The sequence below is a fragment of the Triturus cristatus genome, chromosome 11 (assembly GCF_964204655.1).
Source record: "Triturus cristatus chromosome 11, aTriCri1.1, whole genome shotgun sequence".
NCBI lineage: Eukaryota > Metazoa > Chordata > Amphibia > Caudata > Salamandridae > Triturus > Triturus cristatus.
Window position 1 is genome coordinate 541,060,093 of NC_140594.1, and position 24,387 is coordinate 541,084,479.

The following is a 24,387-nucleotide window of genomic DNA, read 5'->3' on the forward strand; positions in this document are numbered from 1 at the left end:
GAATCCCTTGCAAACCTCAATATGTGTCAAAAAACACATTTTACTCACATTACTGTAGTGGAAAGTTCTAGAATCTGCGTGGATCCACAAAATTCCACCCACCCCCTATTTCCCAAAGCCTTCCAAGAAAAATGGTACCTCACTTGTGTGGGTAGGCCTAGGCCTAGTGCCCAGGACAGTAAATGGCCCAAAACGCAACATGGACACACCACAATCTCACAGTGAAAACTGACCCTTTTTTGCAAGGTGCCTAGCTGTAGATTTTGTACCCTAGCTCTGCCAGCACCTAGGGAAACCTAGCAAACCTATACACTTTTGGAAACTCGACACCCAGGGGGATCCTGGATGGTGTGACTTGACTGGCTCTCACCAGGTTCTATTACCCAGAATCCCTTGCAAACCTAAAAATTTGTAAAAATAAAAAACTGTTCCTCACATTTTTGTGGTGAAAAGTTCTGGAATCTGTGTGGATCCACAAAATAGCCCCCCACCCCGCATTTCCCTACGTCATCTGAGAAAAATGGTACCTCACTTGTGTGGGTAGGCCTGGTGCCCGTGACATTAAACAGCCCAAAACGCAACGTGGACACACCACATTTTCACAGTGAAAACTGACCCTTTTTTGCAAAGTGCCTAGCTGTAGATTTTGAAACCTAGCTCTGCCGGCACCTAGGGAAACCTAGCATACCTATACATTTTTTAAAACTAGACACCCAGGGGAATCGAGGATGAGGTGACTTGACTGTCTCTCACCAGGTTCTATTACCCAAAATCCCTTGCACACCTATATATTTGTCAAAAATCACATTTTCCTCATTTTCTGTGGTGGAAAGTTCTGGAATCTGCACCCCCGCATTCCCAAAGTCTACCGAGAAAAATGGTACCTCACTTGTGTGGGTAGGCCTAGGACCCGCGACAGGAAATGGCCCAAAACGCAATGTGGACACACCACATTTTCACTGTGAAAACAGACCGTTTTTTTTGCGAAATGCCTAACTTCTAGATTTTGAAGCGTAAGTTTGCCAGCACCTAGGGAATCCTGGCAAACCTATACATTTATGAAAATAGACAGCCAGGGGAATCCAGGATGGGGTGAATTACTGGTTCTCACCAGGTTCTATTACCCAGAATCCTTTGCAAACATAACAATTTGCTAAAAAAAAACAATTTTCATCGCATTTCTGTGGTGGAAAGTTCTGGAATCTGCGTGGATCCACAAAATTTCCCCACCCCGCGTTCCCCAAAGCATTCCAAGAAAAATGGTACCTCACTTGTGTGGGTAGGTCTAGTGCCCGCGACAGGAAATGGCCCAAAACACATTGTGGACACAACACATTTTCACGCTGAAAACGGACCCTTTTTATCAAAGTGCCTAGCTGTAGATTTTGAACCCTAGCTCTGCTGGCACCAAGGGAAACCTAGCAAACCTTTACATTTTTGAAAACTAGACTCTCAGGGGAATCCATGATGGGGTGACTTGACTGGCTCTCACCAGGTTCTGTTACCAAGAATCCCTTGCAAACCTCAAAATGTGTCAAAAAAGACATTTTACTCACATTTCTGTAGTGGAAAGTTCTGGGATCTGCGTGGATCCACAAAATTTCCACCCACCCCGCATTTCCCAAAGTCTTCCAAGAAAAATGGTACCTCACTTGTGTGGGTAGGCCTAGTGCCCGCGACAGGAAATGGCCCAAAACACATTGTGGACACAACACATTTTCACGGTGAAAACCGACCCTTTTTTTGCAAAGTGCCTAGCTGTAGATTTTGAACCCTAACTTTGCCAGCACCTAGGGAAACCCAGCAAACCTATACATTTTTGAAAATAGACACACAGGGCAAGCCAGGACGGGGTGACTTTACTGGTTCTCACCAGGTTCTATTACCCAAAATCCTTTGCAAACATAAAAACTTGCAAAAAAATCACATTTTCCTCGCATTTCTGTGGTGGAAAGTTCTGGAATCTGCGTGGATCCACAAAGTCCCCCACCCCGCGTTCCCCAAAGTTTTCTGAGAAAAATGGTACCTCACTTGTGTGGGTAGGCCTGGTGCCCGTGACAGGAAACAGCCCAAAACGCAACGTGGACACACCACATTTTCACAGTGAAAACGGTCCCTTTTTTTTGCAAAGTGCCTAGCTGTAGATTTTGAAACCTAGCTCTGCTGGCACCTAGGGAAACCAAGCAAACCTATACATGTCTGAAAACTAGACTCTCAGGGGAATCAAGGATGGGGTGACTTGACTGGCTCTCACCAGGTTCTGTTACCCAGAATCCCTTGCAAACCTCAAAATGTGTCAAAAAAACACATTTTACTCACATTTCTGTAGTGGAAAGTTCTGGAATCTGCGTGGATCCACATAATTCCACCCACCCTGCATTTCCCAAAGTCTTCCAAGAAAAATGGTACCTCACTTGTGTAAGTAGATCTAGTGCCCGCGACATGAAATGGCCCAAATCACATTGTGGACACAACACATTTTCACGCTGAAAACGGACCCCCCTTTTTTTGCAAAGTGCCTAGCTGTAGATTTTGAACCCTAGCTCTGCTGGCACATAGGGAAACCAAGCAAACCTATACATTTCTGAAAACTAGACTCTCAGGGGAATCCAGGATGGGGTGACTTGACTGGTTTTCACCAGGTTCTGTTACCCATAATCCCTTGCAAACCTCAAAATGTGTCAAAAAACACATTTTACTCACATTACTGTGGTGGAAAGTTCTAGAATCTGCGTGGATCCACAAAATTCCACCCACCCCCTATTTCCCAAAGCCTTCCAAGAAAAATGGTACCTCACTTGTGTGGGTAGGCCTAGGCCTAGTGCCCAGGACAGTAAATGGCCCAAAACGCAACATGGACACACCACAATCTCACAGTGAAAACTGACCCTTTTTTGCAAGGTGCCTAGCTGTAGATTGTGTACCCTAGCTCTGCCAGCACCTAGGGAAACCTAGCAAACCTATACACTTTTGGAAACTCGACACCCAGGGGGATCCTGGATGGTGTGACTTGACTGGCTCTCACCAGGTTCTATTACCCAGAATCCCTTGCAAACCTAAAAATTTGTAAAAATAAAAAACTGTTCCTCACATTTTTGTGGTGGAAAGTTCTGGAATCTGTGTGGATCCACAAAATAGCCCCCCACCCCGCATTTCCCTAAGTCATCTGAGAAAAATGGTACCTCACTTGTGTGGGTAGGCCTGGTGCCCGTGACATTAAACAGCCCAAAACGCAACGTGGACACACCACATTTTCACAGTGAAAACTGACCCTTTTTTGCAAAGTGCCTAGCTGTAGATTTTGAACCCTAGCTCTGCCGGCACCTAGGGAAACCTAGCAAACCTATACATTTTTTAAAACTAGACACCCAGGGGAATCGAGGATGGGGTGACTTGACTGTCTCTCACCAGGTTCTATTACCCAAAATCCCTTGCACACCTATATATTTGTCAAAAATCACATTTTCCTCATTTTCTGTGGTGGAAAGTTCTGGAATCTGCACCCCCGCATTCCCAAAGTCTACCGAGAAAAATGGTACCTCACTTGTGTGGGTAGGCCTAGGACCCGTGACAGGAAATGGCCCAAAACGCAATGTGGACACACCACATTCTCACTGTGAAAACAGACCGGTTTTTTTGCGAAGTGCCTAACTCTAGATTTTGAAGCGTAAGTTTGCCAGCACCTAGGGAATCCTGGCAAACCTATACATTTTTGAAAATAGACAGCCAGGGGAATCCAGGATGGGGTGAATTACTTGTTCTCACCAGGTTCTATTACCCAGAATCCTTTGCAAACATAACAATTTGCTAAAAAAAACAAATTTTCATCGCATTTCTGTGGTGGAAAGTTCTGGAATCTGCGTGGATCCACAAAATTCCCCCACCCCGCATTCCCCAAAGCATTCCAAGAAAAATGGTACCTCACTTGTGTGGGTAGGTCTAGTGCCCGCGAAAGGAAATGGCCCAAAGCACATTGTGGACACAACACATTTTCACGCTGAAAACGGACCCTTTTTTTCAAAGTGCCTAGCTGTAGATTTTGAACCCTAGCTCTGCTGGCACCAAGGGAAACCTAGCAAACCTTTACATTTTTGAAAACTAGACTCTCAGGGGAATCCATGATGGGGTGACTTGACTGGCTCTCACCAGGTTCTGTTACCAAGAATCCCTTGCAAACCTCAAAATGTGTCAAAAAAGACATTTTACTCACATTTCTGTAGTGGAAAGTTCTGGGATCTGCGTGGATCCACAAAATTCCACCCACCCGGCATTTCCCAAAGTCTTCCAAGAAAAATGGTACCTCACTTGTGTGGGTAGGCCTAGTGCCCGCGACAGGAAATGGCCCAAAACACATTGTGGACACAAAACATTTTCACGGTGAAAACTGACCCTTTTTTTGCAAAGTGCCTAGCTGTAGATTTTGTACCCTAGCTCTGCAGGCACATAGGGAACCCTAGCAAACCTGTACATTTTTTAAACTAGACACCCAGGGGATTTCCAGGATGGGGTGACTTGTCTAGGTCTCATCAGGTTCTGTTACCCAGAATCACTTGCAAACCTCAACATTTGTCAAAAAAATAAAATTTCCTCACATTTCTGTGGTGGAAAGTTCTGGAATCTGAGTGGATCCACAAAATTCCACCCACCCACATTCCCCAAAGTCTTCAGAGTAAAATGGTACCTCACTTGGGTGGGTGGGTCAGGTACCCGCGACAGGCAAGGGCCCAAAACCTATTGAGGCGACTTCAAAATTATCTATCACAGAACAATATGGTTTTGCAAAGGGGGGTCCCATGAAGTTTTGGCCCCGGCTCAGTGGCCATCTAGGGAAACCTACCAAACCCACACATTTCTGAAAACTAGACTCCCTGGGGAGTCCAGCAAGGTTTGAGTTGTGTGGGTCCCCCAAAATATCCCTCCCTGAAATCCACTGCAAACCTCAGATTTCGGTGAAAAAATATCTTTTTTCTCAAATTTCTGTGTGGGAAAGTTCTGGAATCTGTGTGGATCCACAAATTTCCTTCTACACAGCATTTCCCCAGGTCTGCCGATAAAAATGGTACCTCACTCGCATGGGTGGGTCAAGTACCCGTGACAGGCAAGGGCCCAAAACCTATTGAGGAGACATCAAAGATAACCTATCACAAAACAACATGGTTTTGCAAGGGTGTCCCATGAGTTTTTGGCCTCGGGCTCGGCAGCCATCAAGGGAAACCTACCAAACCCACACATTTCTGCAACCTAGATACCCGGGGGAGTCCATCAAGGTATGGCTTGCATGGGTCCCCCAAAATTTCTCTACCCAGAATCCCCTACAAACCTCAACTTTTGTTGAAAAAAATCTATTTTTTCTCACATTTCTGTGTGGGAACGTTGTGGGATCACCGGGCTGACACAAATTTCCTTATACCCAGCATTCCCGCAGCTCTTCTGATAAAATTGGTACCTCACTTGTGTGGGTAGGCATAGTGGCTGCAACAGGAAATGGCCCAAATCGTACTGTGGAGACTTCAAAATTACCGATAACAATACTACCTAGTTTTGTGGGGGGGCACCTGGGTTTATGGCCCCGGGCTCACGCCATCTAAGGAAACCTACCAAACCCACACATTTCTGAAAGCTAGACACCCTGGGGAGTCCAATAAGGTATGGCTTGCGTGGATCCCCTAACGTTTCCCTACCCAGAATCCCCTGCAAACTTCAAATTTAGCTGAAAAAGCACATTTTACACATATTTTTGTGTGGAATCACTGTGGCGGCACAAATGACCTACCCCACAGCATTCTCCTTATTGTCCTGAGCAAAATGGTACCTCACTTGTGTGGGTGTCCAATGCAGAATTGGCTAAAAACGTATATTAAAAAGATTTAGCGCTTAGAATTCTTGGTGCTATACCCTTATTCCCTATGTTTTGGGCTCTTCCCAGTCACAGGCCCTTTCCCCACCCACACAAGTGAGGTGTTATTTTACTCGGGAGTCTGAGGGGAACACTGTGGGGTAGGACATTTGTGCCGGCACCTTGATTCCACCAAAAAATATGTGGAAAATGTGTTTTTTTCAGGTAAATTTGTGGTTTGCAGGGCATTCTAAGTAGGAAATCGTTGGGGAATCCACACAAGTCATATCTCACTGGACTCCCCCTAGTGTCTAATTTTCAGAAATGTGTGGGTTTGGTAGTTTTCCAAGATGGCCGCCGAACCTGGGGCCAAAAACCCAGGTGACCCCTTTTGCAGAACCATGCTGTTTTGTGATAGGTCATTTTGATGTCTCCTCAATACGTTTTGGGCCATTGCCTGTCGCGGGTACTTGACCCACCCATGCAAGTGAGGTATCACTTTTATCGAGAGACTTAGGGGAATGCTGGGTGGACATTTTTGGATCCACGTAGATTCCTGAACTTTCACACACAGAAATTAGAGAAAAAAAGATTTTTTCATCTAAATTTGAGGTTTGCAAGGGATTCTGGGTAACAGAACCAGGTGAGAGCCAGATAAGTCACCCCATCCTGGATTCCACTGGGTGTCTAGTTTTCAAAAATGTATAGGTTTGCCAGGTTTACCTAGGTGCCAGCAGAGCTAGGGTTCAAAATCTACAGCTAAGCACTTTGCACAAATAGGGTCCGTTTTCACTGTAAAAATGTGTTGTGTACACGTTGCATTGTGGGCCGTTTCCTGTTGCGGGGACTAGGCATACCCACACAATTGAGGTACCATTTTTCTCGGAAGGCTTTGGGGAATGCGGGGTGGGTGGAATTTTGTGGATCCACTCAGATTCCAGAACTTTCCACCACAGAAATTTGAGGAAAATATGTTTGTTTTACAAAGTTTGAGGTTTGAAAGGGATTCTGGGTAACAGAACCTGGTGAGAGCCAGACAAGACACCCCATCCTGGATTCCCCTGGGTGTCTAGTTTTCAAATGTGTATAGGTTTGCTAGGTTTCCCTAGGTGCCGGAAGAGCTAGGGTTCAAAATCTACAGCTAGGCACTTTGCAAAATAGTGTCAGTGTTCACTTTAAAATGTGGTGTATCCACGTTGTGTTTTGGGCCATTTCCTGTCGCTGGCACCAGGCCTACCCACACAAGTGAGGTACCATTTTTCTCAGAAGACTTTGGGGAATTCGGGGTGAGTGGAATTGTTTGGATGCACACAGATTCCAGAACTTGCCACCACAGAAATTTGAGGAAAATGCGTTCTTTTTTTTTACACATTTTGAAGTTTGCAAGGGATTCTGGGTAACAGAACCTGGTGAGAGCCAGTCAAGTCAACCCATCCTGAATTCCCTTGGGTGTCTAGTTTTCAAAAATGTATAGGTTTGCTAGGATTCCAGACGTGCCGGCAGGGTTAAAAAAATCTACAGCAAGACACTTTGCAAAAATAGGCTCAGTTTCCACTCTGAAAATGTGGTGTGTCCACGTTGCGTTTTGGGCCGTTTCCTGTTGCAGGCACTAGGCCTACCCACACAAGTGAGGTACCTTTTTTCTCAGAAGACTTTGGGGAATGTGGGGTGGGTGGAATTTTGTGGATCCACGCAGATCCCAGAACTTTCCATCACAGAAATATGAGGAAAATATGTTTTTTTTACTAAGTTTGAGGTTTGCAAGGGATCCTGGGTAACAGAACCTGGTGAGAGGCATACAAGTCACCCTAGATTCCCCTTGGTGTCTAATTTTTTTTTTTACAGGTTTCCTAGGTTTCCCTATGTGGCAGTTGCGCTAGGGCTCAAAATCCACAGGTAGGCACCTTCCTAAAAACATGTCTGTGCCTACTGGGCTTTCTGCCGCCCTGGGAGGGGAATCGGGGGGGGGGGTCACTGAAATGACCCCAACGGGGGCAGATAGACTGTGGCTATTTTTTGGAGGGTGGTGGAATTGGTATACCCATTCTAGGCAGCCCCCACCCCAAGCATAAAAAAAGCCAGCGTTATCGCTGGTGCCTAGTGGGCTTTCTACCCCCCCCCCCGAGGGCAGATCAGGGGCCATTGCCCCCATCCGCCCCCCGGGGAGGCAGAAAGACTGTGGCAGATTTTTGGGGAGGTGTGGGCATTGGCATGCCCATTCTAGGCTAACCTCAACCCTGAGTGAAAAAGAAATCCTGAGGCCTAGAGGGCTCCGGGGGCAGATAAGGGGTTATGCCCCACTATGCCTCCAGGAAGACGGCAGAAGGACTGTGGTGATTGTTTTTGGGGTGGGGGCATTATCATGCCCATTCTGGGCAGACCCCACCATTAATTATTTTAAAAAAATCCCTGGTGCCTTGTGGGATTTCTGCCCCTCTCGGGGGCAGACCAGGAGCTATTGCCCCCATCTGCCCCTGGGGGGAGCAGAAAGACTGTTGTAATTTTTGGGGGCCCCCCAATGTCAATAAAAAAATCTATGGTTTCTAGTGGGCTTTCTGCCCCCCTGGGGGGACAGAATGAGGGCCACTGCCCCCATCTGCCCCCTGGGGGGGGCAGAAAGACTGACATTTTTTGGGGGTGGGGGTGGGGGTGGGGGCATTGCCATGCCCTTTTTGGGCACTCCCCAACCCAATGTCAATAGAAGTCATAATCCCTGGTTTCCAGTGGGCTTTCCACCCCCCGGGTGGCAGATTGGGGGCTCCTGCCCCATCTGACCCCCAGGGGGGCAGAAAGACTGTTACAGCCAAATAAATATGGGGCAGCAAAGGCACTTGCCCAAGGTACCGCTACCCCTCCCTGGCGCTAGTGGATGGATCCCTGCTTGGGGATCGCCCTCCTGTGGTGATCCCCAAGCAGGGATCCACTAGGGAAGGGTACCATTGGAAAGGGGAGATTCTCCCTTTTCCAACTATACCCCTCCCATCTTTTTCGGGGCTCAGGGGGCTGAGATAGCGCCACAAGCGCCAAAACAGAAACTGAAACTAAGTTTCAGTTTTGATTTCATTGCAATAACAATATTTTGAAATTCCCAAATATGCCCAGGGAGGTTGGGGAAGCTCTTCCCCACCTCCCCAGGCAAAAAAGAGAATGAGAAATTGCTCTGCTGTTGTGCTCATGATGGAACCATTCCATAATGAGCATAGGAGGGGTTAAAGTCAGATTTTACCCCCTTTCACACCCTGGCTGTGAAGCCCTGACCTTCACAACTGGTCTTACAAAACACCACTCCTTTAACGGGGGCTTGATTTATAGACCCCATGGCCCTAGAAACATCTTTCTAGATATCGATAAGTCCCCTTGGGACATCAAAGGCAATTACTCTGACTTCACAATTCTTGGTGATTTCAATTTTCACCTAGAAAATAACGAGGATCCAGATACCAAGGATCTCACAGCCTCCCTCTCTCTTTTAGGCTTACCAAAACTAGTTGGGGGTCCCACGCATTCCGGTGACCATACTCTAGATGGTATCTTTTCAGACTGTCCTCTTATTCAGGTCTCCCCTTCCCTACCATTAACCAGGTCAGACCATAAAGCAGTGATGTTTAATCTGAACCTAGTGCGCCACAGTCTGGCTGAATACATAAGCTGGCCGAACCTTAACTATCGATCCTGGCACTTAATTTCGGAAGATCTATTCACAAAATCTCTGCTTGAATCTAGCTTACCAATTCCTCCCAATTTGGATCAAGCAACCGATGATTATCATCAATGGATTAGTGATTCCATTAACAGTCTAGCTCCAGCTAGACAAGGAAATAACAATAGAACTGTTCCATCTGAACCTTGGTTTAATGAAGAGCTTAGACTGGCCAAACATTTGTGCTGAAGGTCATTGAGGAAATGGACGCTGAAATATCACTTAAAGGATAAAGACTCCTCTAAAGCAGAACTATTGCAAGACAAGAAACTTTGAACAAAACTAAATTTAAGGTTTTTATTGAAAAGATTAACTCCACTAAGAAAACCATTAAAGAGTTATTCTCTACAAGCTAAGCAACCCACCACCAGCCAGTAACCTTAATGCAGATGCATCATTCTGCAATAAACTTGCTACCTTTTTCAAAAGCAAGGTAGAAGTGATTTTCAATGCATTATCTTCAAGCCCAAGCACAGAGGGGCGGTGCTCGAATGGCAACCCACAGGCAGCTAGGGATAATGACAACTTACAGCCATAGGAGGGTAATGGAGACAAAGATGGAACGATGAGCAGGAAAGCCACTACTTTGGGGACCGACATATCAGGATAGATCCTATCCATTAACTCCACTCTCTATGCATTCTCCCCTCTCACAACAGACCAAGTTACCAACTGATTCAAGCAAATTAAGTCAGGCTCACCTTCTGACCCATGTCTGCGCAGAGTCTTGAAGCGAGCTTCTACCATAGTTCCTGAACATGTTTTTGAGATCTTTAATCAAATGCTCCAGTCGGTATATTTCCCCAAAAAATGGAAAATCCCATCAATCCTTCCTCCTTTAAAAAAAATCCAATCTGGATGCCGATAATCCCAATAATTAAAGGCCAATCTCTTGACTTCCCTAACCCGGCCAAACTGATTGAGAAAGCTATAAACACCGAGCTCACTCTATATATCCAGGAGCACAATTTAATGGATCCATCACAGTTTAGTTTCAGATGCCAACATAGCACTGAGACAGCCCTGAATACAGCTACAGAATATGTCCGAACTACTCTAGACAAAAGGAGGGAATGCTGCCCTAATTTTGTTAGACCTCTCGGCAGCATTCAAAACTGTCAACCATCAACTCCTTATCAACCGGCTGTTCAAGTTAGGAGTCAGACGTACGGCCCTTACACTGCTCAGCTCATTTCTCACTGACAGACGTCAGTATGTGGAATGTAATGGACACAGATCCATGTCTTTCACCCTTCCATATGGCGTACCACAAGGGTCTGCATTGAGCCCTACTCTTTTTAATTTATACGTCACACCCCCGGCTTCCCTAATCAAAAAATTTGGATTTTCGGTTTTCTCTTATGCTGATGACACCCAAATTGTAGTGTCTGTCACAGAGAATGCAGATAACACAGCTAAATGCTTTCACAACTGCATGGCACAGATCGAATGCTGGATGTCAAAAAATTGTCTGAAACTGAACTCAGACAAAACTGAGATTCTACTCTTAGGCAAGCAACCCTCTTTCTGGTCTCCTTCCTGGTGGCCGCAAGGGCTGGGTTCCCTCCCCATTCCGGTGCCAAAAGTGAAAAACCTGGGAGTATAGTTTGATGAATAACTGACTTTTGTGAGACATGCCAATGCCATTACCTCATCATGTTTTTTCATCTTTAAATCACTCAGGAAGGTTTTTCCTTTTATCCCAATGGACCTACGCAAAGCAGTGATCACAACAATGATCTTCTCTAAAATAGATTACTGCAACAAGCTCTTCCTGACCGCCCATATGAAAGCACTGGACAAACTACAAATGGTCCAAAATGCGGCCGCTAGATTGCTTCTGGGAATTCTAAAGCATCAGTTGGTGTCCAAGTCCCTCCCCCTACTCCACTGGCTCCCGGTCAAGAAGAGGATTTTATTCAAGGCCTTGTGCATAGCCTTTAAGGCCCTCCACTCATAGGGTGCAGCCTCTATTAAGCAACTCTTCCATCTGTACACCCCTGCCAGAAGCTTAAAATCGGCCTCCCAGTCTAACATGGTTGTTCACGAGTTTAAAAGAGCTACCTGGGGAAACAAGAGCTTTGCAGCAGCCACTGCCAAACTCTGGAACATGATGCTACTAACACTCAAAACTTCAGGTAATCGATTCACATTTCGAAATCTCTTAAAACTTGGTTATTCAACCACTAGTTTATCCTGCTCCTCCACCCTTCCTGCGTTTTACTAGGCTGGTGTTATTTTTCTTCGGACCCCCCCCGTTCTTTGGCAGTCAGCGCCTAGACACCCATGGGTATTAGTGCGCATTAGAAATCGTTATTTAATTTCCTTTAATTTCAATCCTGTCCTGGGCCCTTGAAACGTGACTTCTTTTCCCTAGAACCATTAAAATCAATGCAGTGATGACTTTGCACCGATCAGAACTGATGCATTGCCCTTCAACTCAGATGCAAGAGCTGATTGATGACATCTCTTTGACAAGCTGTGCAGCTTGATGATGACGTACAGTGTGGCTCGATGAAGTGCCTGCATTGTAAAGGGGTTCGTCGATGACGCCCTCATCGCCTGCGCAGATGTGAACCGATGCATCAAGCCTTCGACATCAACGCTTGCTCCATCCAAAGTACTTCTTCAGCAAGACATGTGTGTGTCCTGTAGTGGCCTGCCCTCCATCGTGGTTGGGCTGAACTTTGGATTTAACGTAGTCCTGCACAACCTCAAGTAACCCCTTACTACTATTTGCTTCTAAGCTCTACTTTTTGATTTAGACTTGGAAAATTCATAACTCCACTACTTATTGCATTTTTGTTGTTTTGGTATTGTTTTACTCATAGACATATAATCTATTTTTCTAACCCTGTGTGGAGTATTTTTGTGGTGTTTTCATTATGTTTAAGCCTGGGCAAAGCACTACGCTACGCTCGCGTAGTTTGCGAAGTTTGCGCTACTTCGCACTACGCAAATTGCACGTAGCACTGTGCAAACATGCGTAGCGTAGCGTTGTGTAGTGCAGCGGTCATTTTTTGCTTGCTCGCGGTCCTCAACATCAAGTTGGCGACCGCGAGCAAGCAAAATGACATCCCGGCGAGCCTTTTTCCTTGTTCGCGATCAGCAACATCAAGTTCCCGATCGCGAGCGTGGAAAATAAACATCCCGGCGAGATTCTCAACGCGAGGAGGTCAGGTTTCTCATTGCGAGTAGTCGCGTATGCTCGCGATAGCTCGCGATGAGAAACTACCAGTTCGCGTTGAGAAAGCTGCCGCTCGAGTAAAAATCTACTAGAGCGGCAGAAAACTACAGCACGCACTGTGCAAGTTGACTTTTCAATTATAGCACAGTGCCCGATGCTTGTCCGCACTGTGCAATCATTGAAAACGGCATCTTGCACAGTGCGAACAGGGTACTACGCAGTTCGTGAAGTGCTACGCGGAGCTCGCGTAGTGCGAAGTGCACTTTGTGTAGCTTCGCGTAGTGCTACTTCGCGAACTACGCCCAGGGTTAGTACTAACATGTCTTAAGATGAAATCAGTTGAAGCGAAATATGAATAGCTGAAGGCTAAGCACACAATCGAAAGGTTGCTTTTATTCAGAGTTTTTCATATTAAGAAAAAAGTTGGCCCAGAAATGAAGGCTGTATAATAAATTAAAGATGTGAAGCAGCTAAATGATGTGAAAACAACCAGAAGCGAATATCCCAATTTGATTCCCAAAAAGCAAAACATGTATCATTACGAGTGCTGAGTGCTGGAAACAAATGAACAGTGCACTTTTCAAGGGGGTTCAAGGATTTTATTTTTGTAATTGGTGAATAAAGAATCTTTGTTAGTGCTGCATTCTTTCGGATATTCTGTCCCAGAAGAAAGTTAAGTTGTTTACCTATCACATATTTAAAAGAAGTGAAACATATTCGAGATCAAAATCACACCAAGTGTGTATACTCCTGATTCAGTGCTCTTAGGCATGATGAAGGCAGATGTTATGTCTACTGCAATTTGATCTAGGAAACCATCTCGAGAAGGATGCCGAGATAACCTTCTTGTCGTAATATTTAGCGCCAGCCCCTTATAGTGGGCGGCAGAAGTCTGTTCCTTTTTTAGATGAGTTACATTTAGAGGCACAATACCTGGTACAGGGAAAGGTGCCATTATAAACTCATTCATCGGAAAGGTTTTGAATGTGTCTCCTCTAAATATGGTTTGATTTGGTTGCTAGGTGTAATTTCTAAAATGTATGCTGAGATTGTTCTTGATTTACAGCTTTAGCAATTGTTTTGAGACTCCTATCACACAAAAAATCAGGGTTTCCGGCAAATCATAACCATTTATAACTTTTTTGTCTTTTGGATTATTACTCTGCAATGCATTAAGTTAAAAGGGTATTTGTGCTGCTGCTTTGTGAGTTTCCACGCTTCCTTAAGCCTAGGTGACGACTGCAAACTGTGGGCTAATTTGGGTTTTCTTGGTATTTCCTCAGGTCTGTTAGCAATTCTTCAAAACCTGTATAGGTAAACTTGGGCTCAGATCGAGTGTAATAGGAGACATTTGAATTCCCGCATAGAATACCTTAAAGTGGGGGTGCATCCTAGTTACTGTGCGTTTTGGCCTGTTTCTGGCCAGTCTACCAAGGAACCATCTTTTTCTCTGAAAATGGGTAATATGCATGCCTCCTGCCTTCTGAATGATGGTTACCTTGTTGCCATGGATTCTAAAACAGTCAGGGGATGATTTATATGTTGGCGTTAAGGATACTCTGTTGTTTCTGTTGCCGAGAGCCTGAGCCTGGGTAGTCAGAAAAATGGCTATAGTCCACCAATAAATATATATGGGGCAGATTTATTAGCCCCTTGCGCCACTTTTGCGTCACTTTTCCCATGTTAAAAGTGACGCAAAATTGGCGCAAGGGGCTCATAAATCTGCCCCATAGTCCTTCACCGCCAAGCAAACCCTGGTGATGAGTGACGGTAAAATGCTAATAATGCTCCCCTCGCCATGGGAGATGACTCCCATGGCAAGAGGAGCATTACATTTTTTATTTTCAGAAAGAAAATTCAGTTTGAAATTTTGTTTTTGAAAATAAAAAAAGAAAACGGTATGGTGCAGGGAGCCCTTCACCAAACAGCGCAGAGCATTGACAGGAATCGTCGTGACAATGGTGCCTGCCAGTGCATTATAAGCAACTGCTTGCTTGGAGGTCCTTTATAATGTGGAGGGAGGTCCCTCCACCAGGGAGACGGAATAATATACTCTGTACCCCTGGAAGAACAAGATCCAGCCGCCCGTCCACATTTAAATGGGTCCTTTAGTCTTGAACCAAAGCTATCAGTGATTAGTGAATGCTGTATTAATAAAAATATCACAATTAATGTGGACACCACTAAGATATTGATATTTTCGCATAAGACAAAACACACGTGATTGCTAAGGCAAAATTTAAAAATAGCTAGGGCAAATGTATAATTTACAAATGTTATATCTACTAAGTTGGATAAAAAAGTAAATTCCTGGTAAATAGCTAGGGCTCACATTTTCCGAATATCTGTGTTGGGATGGCCATCTTTCCGCCCTGAAATCTAAGCTTTGAGCCTCAACAACTGCTCGTTTTAGACTTGATAACTCTTTTTGGGGGCTTTTATATTGATCCTTTATTAAAGGTATTTAATTAAAAGTTAATACTTCAAGCACTTTACGGAGCAGATTTGTTAGATTTGACAACAGCTGGTGAAAACTAGAAAATCGTGGCTCGAAGAGACTGCTTCATCAGCCTTATAAGTGCAATGATATGAGTGTGTAAGTGGTGCAATAGAAAAGGGGACGTCTAGATTGGGATTAGTGGGATCAATTGTGAAATCTTTGTTAGATTGTACTTGAGAATACGAGATCGAAGCACAATATTGTGTGTTGTTTAAAAAGAAATAGCACCTTTACTGCCAGTTGATAACATTTATCAAAATCCCATTCAGCTAGGTAGTATGTCTGTGTCTGTACGAATCCTCTTCAGTTGCTTTTTTGTAAACATAGTACACAAGATTTATCTATTGAGTTCAGCAAAATTAGAGATTTCCCTGAACTATTTGAAAAGAAATCAATTGCTCAGATTGTGCCCTGGACTGGGCAAAATTAGGTTTTCCCCATGTCTGAGATGCTTACCTGACAGGCAAAACTGATTACAAATGTTATGTCTACTAAGATGGATAAATCCATTCTGGCGGATAAAAAGGGCAGATGCCAGTAGTTAAGAAAAATGCTGCCATTTTGTTTGCAATTTAAGATTTACATTTGATGTAAAGCATTTAGTTTTAGTTTGTATTCTATTTAATTTTAGAAATTTATTTTACAAATTAATGGAACTGGGAATTGAACAGATGCATTGTTGTTTGAATTGAAATGTATGAATATCAGTTTATTATCCTGCTCCGAGTGCCCACCTGCCTGTACAACTGGTGTCCTGTCTTTTTTTTTATTTTTGCAGGGACTGGGCTGTCCCTTAGTATGCTAAGTCTTGTGACCTGGAGGGGTGCACTATGCCTTATAATGGACAAAGGACCATTGTCCCTGTCCTTGGCATGACATATAAAGCACTGGTGGCAGTGACCAAACCATTTTATCCAAGTTACTGAAAGTGTGTCCTACCACCCCATTTTGTGTGAAGCTATGCTGTTATGTGTGTGGCGAGAACCTTGCGCAGATATCAGGTGTGCAAGTCGAGTGCATATGAGTGCACGAGTGGGTACCACCGTGCAGAAGTAGGAGTTTGTGTGTAAGTAAGGCTTGCATACTGAAGGGGGCACTAGGTGAAGCACGACCAAGATGGCCGCACGCCTGTGAGGCTCCGGGCGCTTGGCCATCTGTTTCAACATTTATCCTGGGTTAATCTGCCGCAGTAACCTCTGCATGTACCTGTGGTGACTCCTGACAACTGCCGTTATTTGCCGATGCCGAACTCAACTCCAGAGACTGCTGTCAGGCACTGAGGAATGCTGTAATAACCTGCCCGAGGTGGAGGCGGAACTCTGCAGCACTCCGTGGGCGGCTGTGCTGGCTTTAGTAAGAGCCGGGGATTCCACGTGGTGCCCGGGTCACGCGGCCTGCACTGGTGGCTCGCCTCTTTTCTTCTCTGCTGGACGGGACTCCGCGCTGCGGGCTTCAATCTGAGCCACACGCAAGACTCGCCAACACCGCAGGCTGTGTGATGTACAAGCTGGACCCGATCCACCAACATTGGAGCCGAGCGCTGACGCCCGCTGGGCTTCGCATACACGGTGAGACCACAGGCATTACCAAGCACCTCTAAGCGCGGAGCTCCCATCTCCAATTTGGTGCCCAAGCTGCCTGCCTCCGCATTGCGCCAGCTACTATCGATCTCCTCGGTGCTTCTCCCCCCCCCCCCCCCCCCGATGGATCCTCCTGCTCTGGCCTGGGCTGCTTTAGTGCCCACGGAACGGGGATTATCTGGCAGCCTGCTCAGCGGTAGGAGGTGACAAATTCTCCTTATCAATCGGTGCAGCCCATGGGACATAAATTCCTGCCTGCACTGCTACCTCCTCGGACTGCCTGTGACTTTCATGTGGCTGCCCCCCAGTGAAGCAAACCGGCAATATCGACACGCTACGTAGCCATAGCCCTGAGACCGCCGCAAACTTCACGAGGCTGGCAGTGCATCTCCCGGGTGGCGAGACCGAGTGTGAAGCCCTCGCACTGTCTTTGTGGCGGTACACCTCGGGGTCTCCTGCGGCGCACATCAGCTCCTCCTAGTCGGTCCTCGTGGTGCCCAGCCATAGTTACAAGGTGATACTCTCTGTGGGTACAGCATTAACCTCACGTCTTCCAGAAACTGTGACAACTTACACCACCATATCTCCTGCACTGTTACATACCAACATCACCAGATTCAATCTCATCACTGCACTCTACTCTCTATTGGACATCGTGACTATGGTCCTCCGCTTTTCTCCCCTGGCGACCCAAACTCCATCTGGCACCTAGCATACACCGCTATTGCACCTTCTGACATTTGCTTCACCCTTGGACAGAGAGGGCCCATGTTCACGCTTTGCTGGACGCCTTTGATCTCTACTCACAGCCCTCTGCATCTCCCATTACAATACCACTGCGGAACCTCCCCCCCCCAGTGACTACTGCCGGCCAATACGTTGTCATCCAATCCCCCAGAAACCTCAATGAATGAGGTGAAAACCCTTCTCATGGCTATGCAAAACAGTCTAACAGACCTCTTGAACAAGATGAACTCCATGAATACCCCCATGGACTATATAGTCCTGAAAGTGGAAAAGCACGACAAACAACTTAAGGAGGCAGAAAGGTGAATTTCCGACATGGAAGATGCCACCTCCCAGGTGACACAACAAGTGGAGCAAATGGATAAACTCCTCAAGGTAATTGCAGCTAAAAACAAGGACTTGGAGGCCCGAAGCCAGCGCAATAACATCCGCGTCACTGGAATCCCTGAAAGTGTGAATACTGGCCGAATGGAAGACTTCATTGAACGTCTCTTACATACAACCTTTGGAGCAGACGCTTCTTCCACCCAATTCATTGTGGAACAAGCTCATCGTTCCCTGGGCCCCCGCCCGGCTCCAGGTGCCACTCCGCTCCCAATAGTCGCCTGACTCCTCAATTACAGAGACCGTGATTCCGCACTGGCCTGGGACCACAAAAACGTACAATTCAAAACCGCCAACTTTTCCATATACCCTGACTTTACAATGGCCGTGCAGGAGGCGCGACGTAAGTTCTTGCCAGCCAAGCAGAAGCTTCTCAAGCTCCAGATCGAATACGCCCTATTATATCCCGCCCGCCTGTGAGTCACTTACAATGACAAGCATCACTTCTTCACCAACTGTCAGCAAGTGAATGATTTCCTCCGCACCGTCAGGTAGACTACTCCGCCCAGGGATTCTCCAGGCCACCTCTCTCAATCCCCATCACTGAGTGCTGACTGAACGATCTAAGACTCTGGTTCCTGTTGTCTGACATTGCTGACTCCATCTGGACTAACTGATTACGCTGACGCTCCCCCTACCAACTTGGAGCTGCCTTTGACTTGCTGTGCCTTGAGCTCCATCTTAATGGGGCCCTTGCCATGTGGCGGCACTGCCTGTCATCTCGCCCTATCAAGTTTGAGATCTTCTATAATTCTTTTCGGCTTGTTCTCCAATTGTAGATAAGTGCCAAGACTGTATGCTTTTCAAATATATAGTATTACCGGTGAATGTTACAACCATTTATTTTCTTTTAGCCCATGTATGATATGTCTACCCTCCAACTCTTCTCCTTTTTGTCCTCCAGTTTCTTTTTATAGGCATGTATTTTAACCCACGATCCACACCATGCCAAGCAACCCCTCCCCCTTCCTGTCACTCTATCTCCTCTGTCCAATGGGAGATGGTTCTTACATCTTAAACAGGGGAGGTTCTCGTTGCCCACTAGCGTACCCCACACGGGAGTTACCCCAAGTAAAACGTTTTTGAACAATGTCTCTCTCCTTATTGCGATGTCGCAATGTGTTAGTGGGGTGCCGTCGTGGGTGGGGGTGGTGGGAGGGTTCATAGTAATTGTTTTGTGTTGTTTTCCTTCTCAACCGGTAGAAGCAGGCTATGTATTAAAGGCGCATTTTATTATGATTTGTGCAGAGTGTATTGTATTCTTCCTAAAGTAAACAGGCATGTCATCCCACACTGAGCCTTTACATCTTTAACTTAGTCACTTGGAACGTCAGAGGCCTTCGCGACCTTCGAAAATGCAAGCAAATCCTCGCATACCTAGACAGACATCATGTACACATAGCGGTGTTGCAAGAGACCCATCTGGACCCAGCCCGCTCTCCAACATTCGCCAGTAAGTGGGCCGCAACACGAGTTTTCTCCGCTTATTCCACGTACTCCAGGGGCGTAGTGATACTTGTAAAATGGAATATTCCCTTTATTCTGGAGGGCACACAACAGGACCTACTGGGGCGAAGTTGTATGCTATGGACCACGCTGGGCACCCAGTCCATCACAATAGTATGCTGTTACAGGCCAAACATCGATGACCCTGATTTTTGCACCACACTTTTGGGACGCATACTTCAGGTGGGCTCCACTCATATTATCTGGGGGGGGAGATTTCAATGCCGCTTTTAATCCAACAGTTGAGGGATCCAATCCATCCCCCTTACACTATACAAAAACACAAGAGGCTCTACTGGGAATATTCACTGCTCACGGAATCACGGATGCGTGGAGACACGTTCATCCTGAAGGTAGGGAGGGCACCCATTACGCTGCCTTACACGCCTCCTGGGCTCGTCTGGATTACTGGGTGATCTCCTGGGGGGCTGTCTCCTGGCTCAAACAGGCCACTCATCTCGCCAGAACGTACTCAGACCACTCCCCGGTGCTTATAACAATAGCCCCGCCCAGCTTGCTGTCTTTTCCTTGATTCTGTAGACTCAAACCCGAGGCATTGCTTGATGCGGTATTTCAGACTGAGGTCGGAGAGGAAATCACTAATTTCTTCCAGACCAAGATTGATTTGGTTTCTTCGATAGATGTGGTCTGGGAGGTATTTAAGGTCACGATCTGAGGGATTTGCATGGGCAAATCTTTGGGGTTTTGCGGGACCTACGTCGCACCCTGCACAAGCTAGAGTGTGAACTCAAGCAACTGGAGGCTGACCTCTGGGGGATAAGTCAGGCCCGCTTCTTGCATCCTTTAGAGAAAATCTCACTGAATATAAAGAGACTGCCGACTCAGAGGCACGTTTTTGGGGAAAATATCATATCGCATGCAGGTACGGTGAGGGCGAGTGCCCTGGTAGACTACTAGCACAAACCATCCATTAAAGATTCTGCTGGTGTGCGGCACAGGGACAGCCAAGACAGACATTCTCCATACCTTTACTGAATTCTATGCTGCCCTGTATGGCACATGCAGAGATGAGGCCCCTGACTTTGCCCCGTACTTGCAGGATATCACCCTCAACTGGCTTGGTGATGCACAGCGGGAGTTTCTCGCTGCCCCCTTTGAGAATGACGAAATAATTATTTTTTTTTAAATATCTTTATTGCATTTTATCGTTTCCTGATACATTATAGTACAAGCATCATCATATTACACCTTGGTTACATCATCCCCATACATATAATTCAGGGCGTTTCCTGCCCACAGTTTCAGTACCATTTACATCTACAGTGTAAGGTTACTCATGCATTTACAAGTTGTAATGAGCTCGTACAGTTCGCGCATTCTGCCAACTCCAATTGAAGGCCAGAGTGAAAGTGTTTAGTGCACCTCTTATGGCTGTGAACAATGATTTTCAAGTATAGCAATGCTTCCAGACTAAGGCTGTTTATGTTTGGACTCAGCTCTTAAGTTGTAACAAATAACGTGTCCTATGCAAATATCGAGTCTGGCCACCAGATATTATCTTTTATAACTAATCAACCATATCTAACAATAGTAAATAATCAATCAAAAACACAGGAGACATCTGATGGCTGAGTGAACATCTGCCTAGTGCTTGGTGTGTCATCTGAGTGCCGTCGCGACTGGTCTAGCGTGCGGGTGTGACGTGTGGGCTGCCACTGTTCCTTCTCATGCAGTTATATTATCGTGGCGGGAGCTGCTAGTGGGAACTATTTCCGTGCAGTGTCATGGGGGGGCACGCGGGCGTTTCTCACCTCAACTGCAGCGGCTGGGGTGACATATGGAGGTATTACGGCATCTACATTCAGGTGTCTCGCTAAGTGTCAGGCCCCACCCGCTGCGCAGGAGGCGCTTGTGGTGTGACGTTCAATTCCCTGAGCAATCTGAGGATATCATCCCAATCCTGTGCAATGGGAAATTTGCGGATCCCCGCAGTTTCTTCCCTATGTGGGCAACACCCTCCGCCTGTGCCCAGACCGCAAGAGATTTCATCCAATATAATACCTCTCGTGGGTCTTTGTGTTTCCACCTCTTAGTTATAAGCCGTTTCGCTGTTATGAGGCCTAGGTCCCGAAACCTGGAGCCTGCCCTGTTGGCCTTGGTTCTTTTATAAAGTCCCAGGATGCAGACCTCCCATGTAGTAGGTACCTCAGTGTTAGTGCATTTGGCAAGTGTTTCCAGTATTGTACGCCAGTAATGTAAAAGCAGGGGACAAGACCACAGCATATGTAATAGATCAGCGCCTAGGAGGAGGCATCGGGCCATTCGGAAGTATTAATATTAAAATATTTATTAATCTTATCTGGTGAGAGATACGCTCTGTGTATTATATAAATTTGTATGAGTTTGAAGCGTGAGTTTTGCGGTATATATGTGGCGCCCGCTAGAACATGTTCCCATTCTATTTCCGTCCAGTGGCACCCCCTATCTTCAGTCCAGTGTGTGCGGAGTTTCTGCAATGGCTTCAACACATGAGCGAGCAGGGCTCTTACCAACCAGTGTATCACATGCGAGCCCTCCCCCATCACATGCAAGTATTGTAACAACTGATGTGCCAGCGGCTCGTTGGTTATGTCACCCCATGCGAGCATAAACGTACTCGTGATGGCCGCATATAGAAGGAACTGGCCCACCGGTAATCCACTGTCAGTGCCGCGAACGGTAATAAGATACTATCCGCGTACAGGTCCCCTATTGTCTCTATCACCACTTCAGTCCAAGGCACCAGTGTTGTTTCCGTTACGGGGACTCTGCCCCTGGGCGTACCGCGAAGTGGCAACACTGGAGCATATGGGACCGTGTCTTGTGTGAGGCGGAGGCTTCTTTTAAAGCATCTATGCGCTAACTTCACATGTATTTGTGTCGGGCGGGAAATTGTCGCCGGCGGATGAAACAGTCCACAGATCTGGGCATGCGTCCAGGTTGTCGTCGTGGTCGCCGTGTCCGCTAGGTTCTTGCCACTAAACCACTTTGTACCCACTGTAGTTGCGCGGCTAAGTAATACAGTTCTAGATGCGGAACTGACAAGCCACCACTGTCCGGGGGTGCATGCAATTTCTGCAGTGCTATCCTATGTCGTCCTGTGTTCCAAATTAAGCCACGGATTAACCCCTCCAGTTCTCTAAAGAGCCTCACTGGGATACACACTGGGAGGTTCGCAAAATAATATAGTAACCTGGTAGCACTATCATTTTAGTCAAGGTAACACGACTCGCCACATTTAGCGGTAAGGTCTTCCAGAATTGCATCCGTGCTTTTATGGAGGAAATGGCGCAAACCAAATTGCCCACCAGTATATCCACTGGGGATCTATAGATATGGACTCCTAGGTATTTGAACGTAGTCGGATACCAATCGAGGGTGATGCCATTAATGATTATATCAGTCGCAACTGTATCTTTATGGAAGGAATAAGCGCCCGACTTAACCCAGTTAACCCTGAGGTCTGACTCCGCCTCGAATCTACAGAATAGCGCTGATATCTCCGGCGGCACAGTATGCTGATCTCGCATATATAACAACAGGTCGTCCGCATATAGGGACACTGTATGTAATCTATCACTCAAGGGGATGCCCCAATCCTCACCACTCTCTCAGAGGAGAGCCGCCAGTGGTTCCATGGCAAGGGAAAAAAGTAACGGGGACAAGGGGCACCCTTGTCAGGTCCCTCGTCTCACCCTAATTTCGTCAGAGAGGAGCCTGCCTGTGCGAGCCCGCACTGTGGGGCGCTGATACAACAGTTGCACCAGCTGTAAATAATCGTCTCCTAGCTCATACTTACGTAAGACCGCTGCAAGATAAGGCCATTCCAGCGTGTCAAATGCTTTCTCTAGGTCTAATACTAGACAACCGGACCTGGGCCAGACTTCCGTGGCATATGCTTGGATTCTGAGCAGTCTCCGAATATTAAGGGAGGTACTTCTAGTGGGTACAAATCCGTTCTGATCAGTATGCACCAGAGCCGGCACCAGCGGGGCAATACGTTTAGCCAGGGCCGAAGCAAGGATTTTATAGTCTGTATTTAATAGGGCCAGCGGGCGATAAGAGCCCAGGAGATCAGGATTTCGACCCGGTTTCAAAAGGGAAACCAAAGTTGCCTCGTTTTGCGTGGGGGTGAGTGTTGAGTGTTCTTGCGCTGCTGCACACACCCGTAACAGCTCTGGTACTAGTGCAACTGAATATGCCTTGTAAAATTCAGCCGGCAGTCTATCAGGACCCGGCGTTTTGCCATTCGATAGGAAGTAGATATTATCCCTTGTGTCCTCCGGCAACAGAGGAGCACCTATTTCTCCCTGCTGATGATCTGTGAGTCGTGGAAACGTGATTGTGGATAGGAAGCCCTGTATGTCAGCAGCTGTAGCTCTCAAGCAAGATCTGTATATTGTGGAGTAATGTGTCACGAAGGCGTGGTGAATATCATTTTGGGTGTGCACCAAGACTCCCTGTGTATTTTGTATTGTTGTCACAGGTGCAGTGGCCACATCCTGCCGCATCAGCCATGAAAGCAGCCTACCGGGTTTATCTCCCGCATGATGGGTACGGGCTGAGTGTGCAGCATAAATTAGATTACGGAGTCGCTCTAGTAATCCGGAGTGTTCTTCCCTAAGGCTCAATATTTCCCTCTAACGCCTCCCCCTCCCTTCGGAGTAGTTCAGTGTCGAGGCGGGTAAGATCGCATGCCTGCTTGTGCAACAAGGCAGGCTCCTCTGATCACAACCTTAAACGCATCCCATTCCACCAGAGGCATCGTGGCCGTGCCGGCATTATCCTTAAAATACTGTAGGACCTTAGTAGCTAGTAGGTCACGGAGGGGTGCATCCAGCAATAGGTCAGGCTGGAGCCGCCAAGTCGGAATTGGCGGACGGGGGTGCATTACATGTGTGTTGTGATCGGAATGTGCCCGTCCTAAATAATACATTTGCATTACAT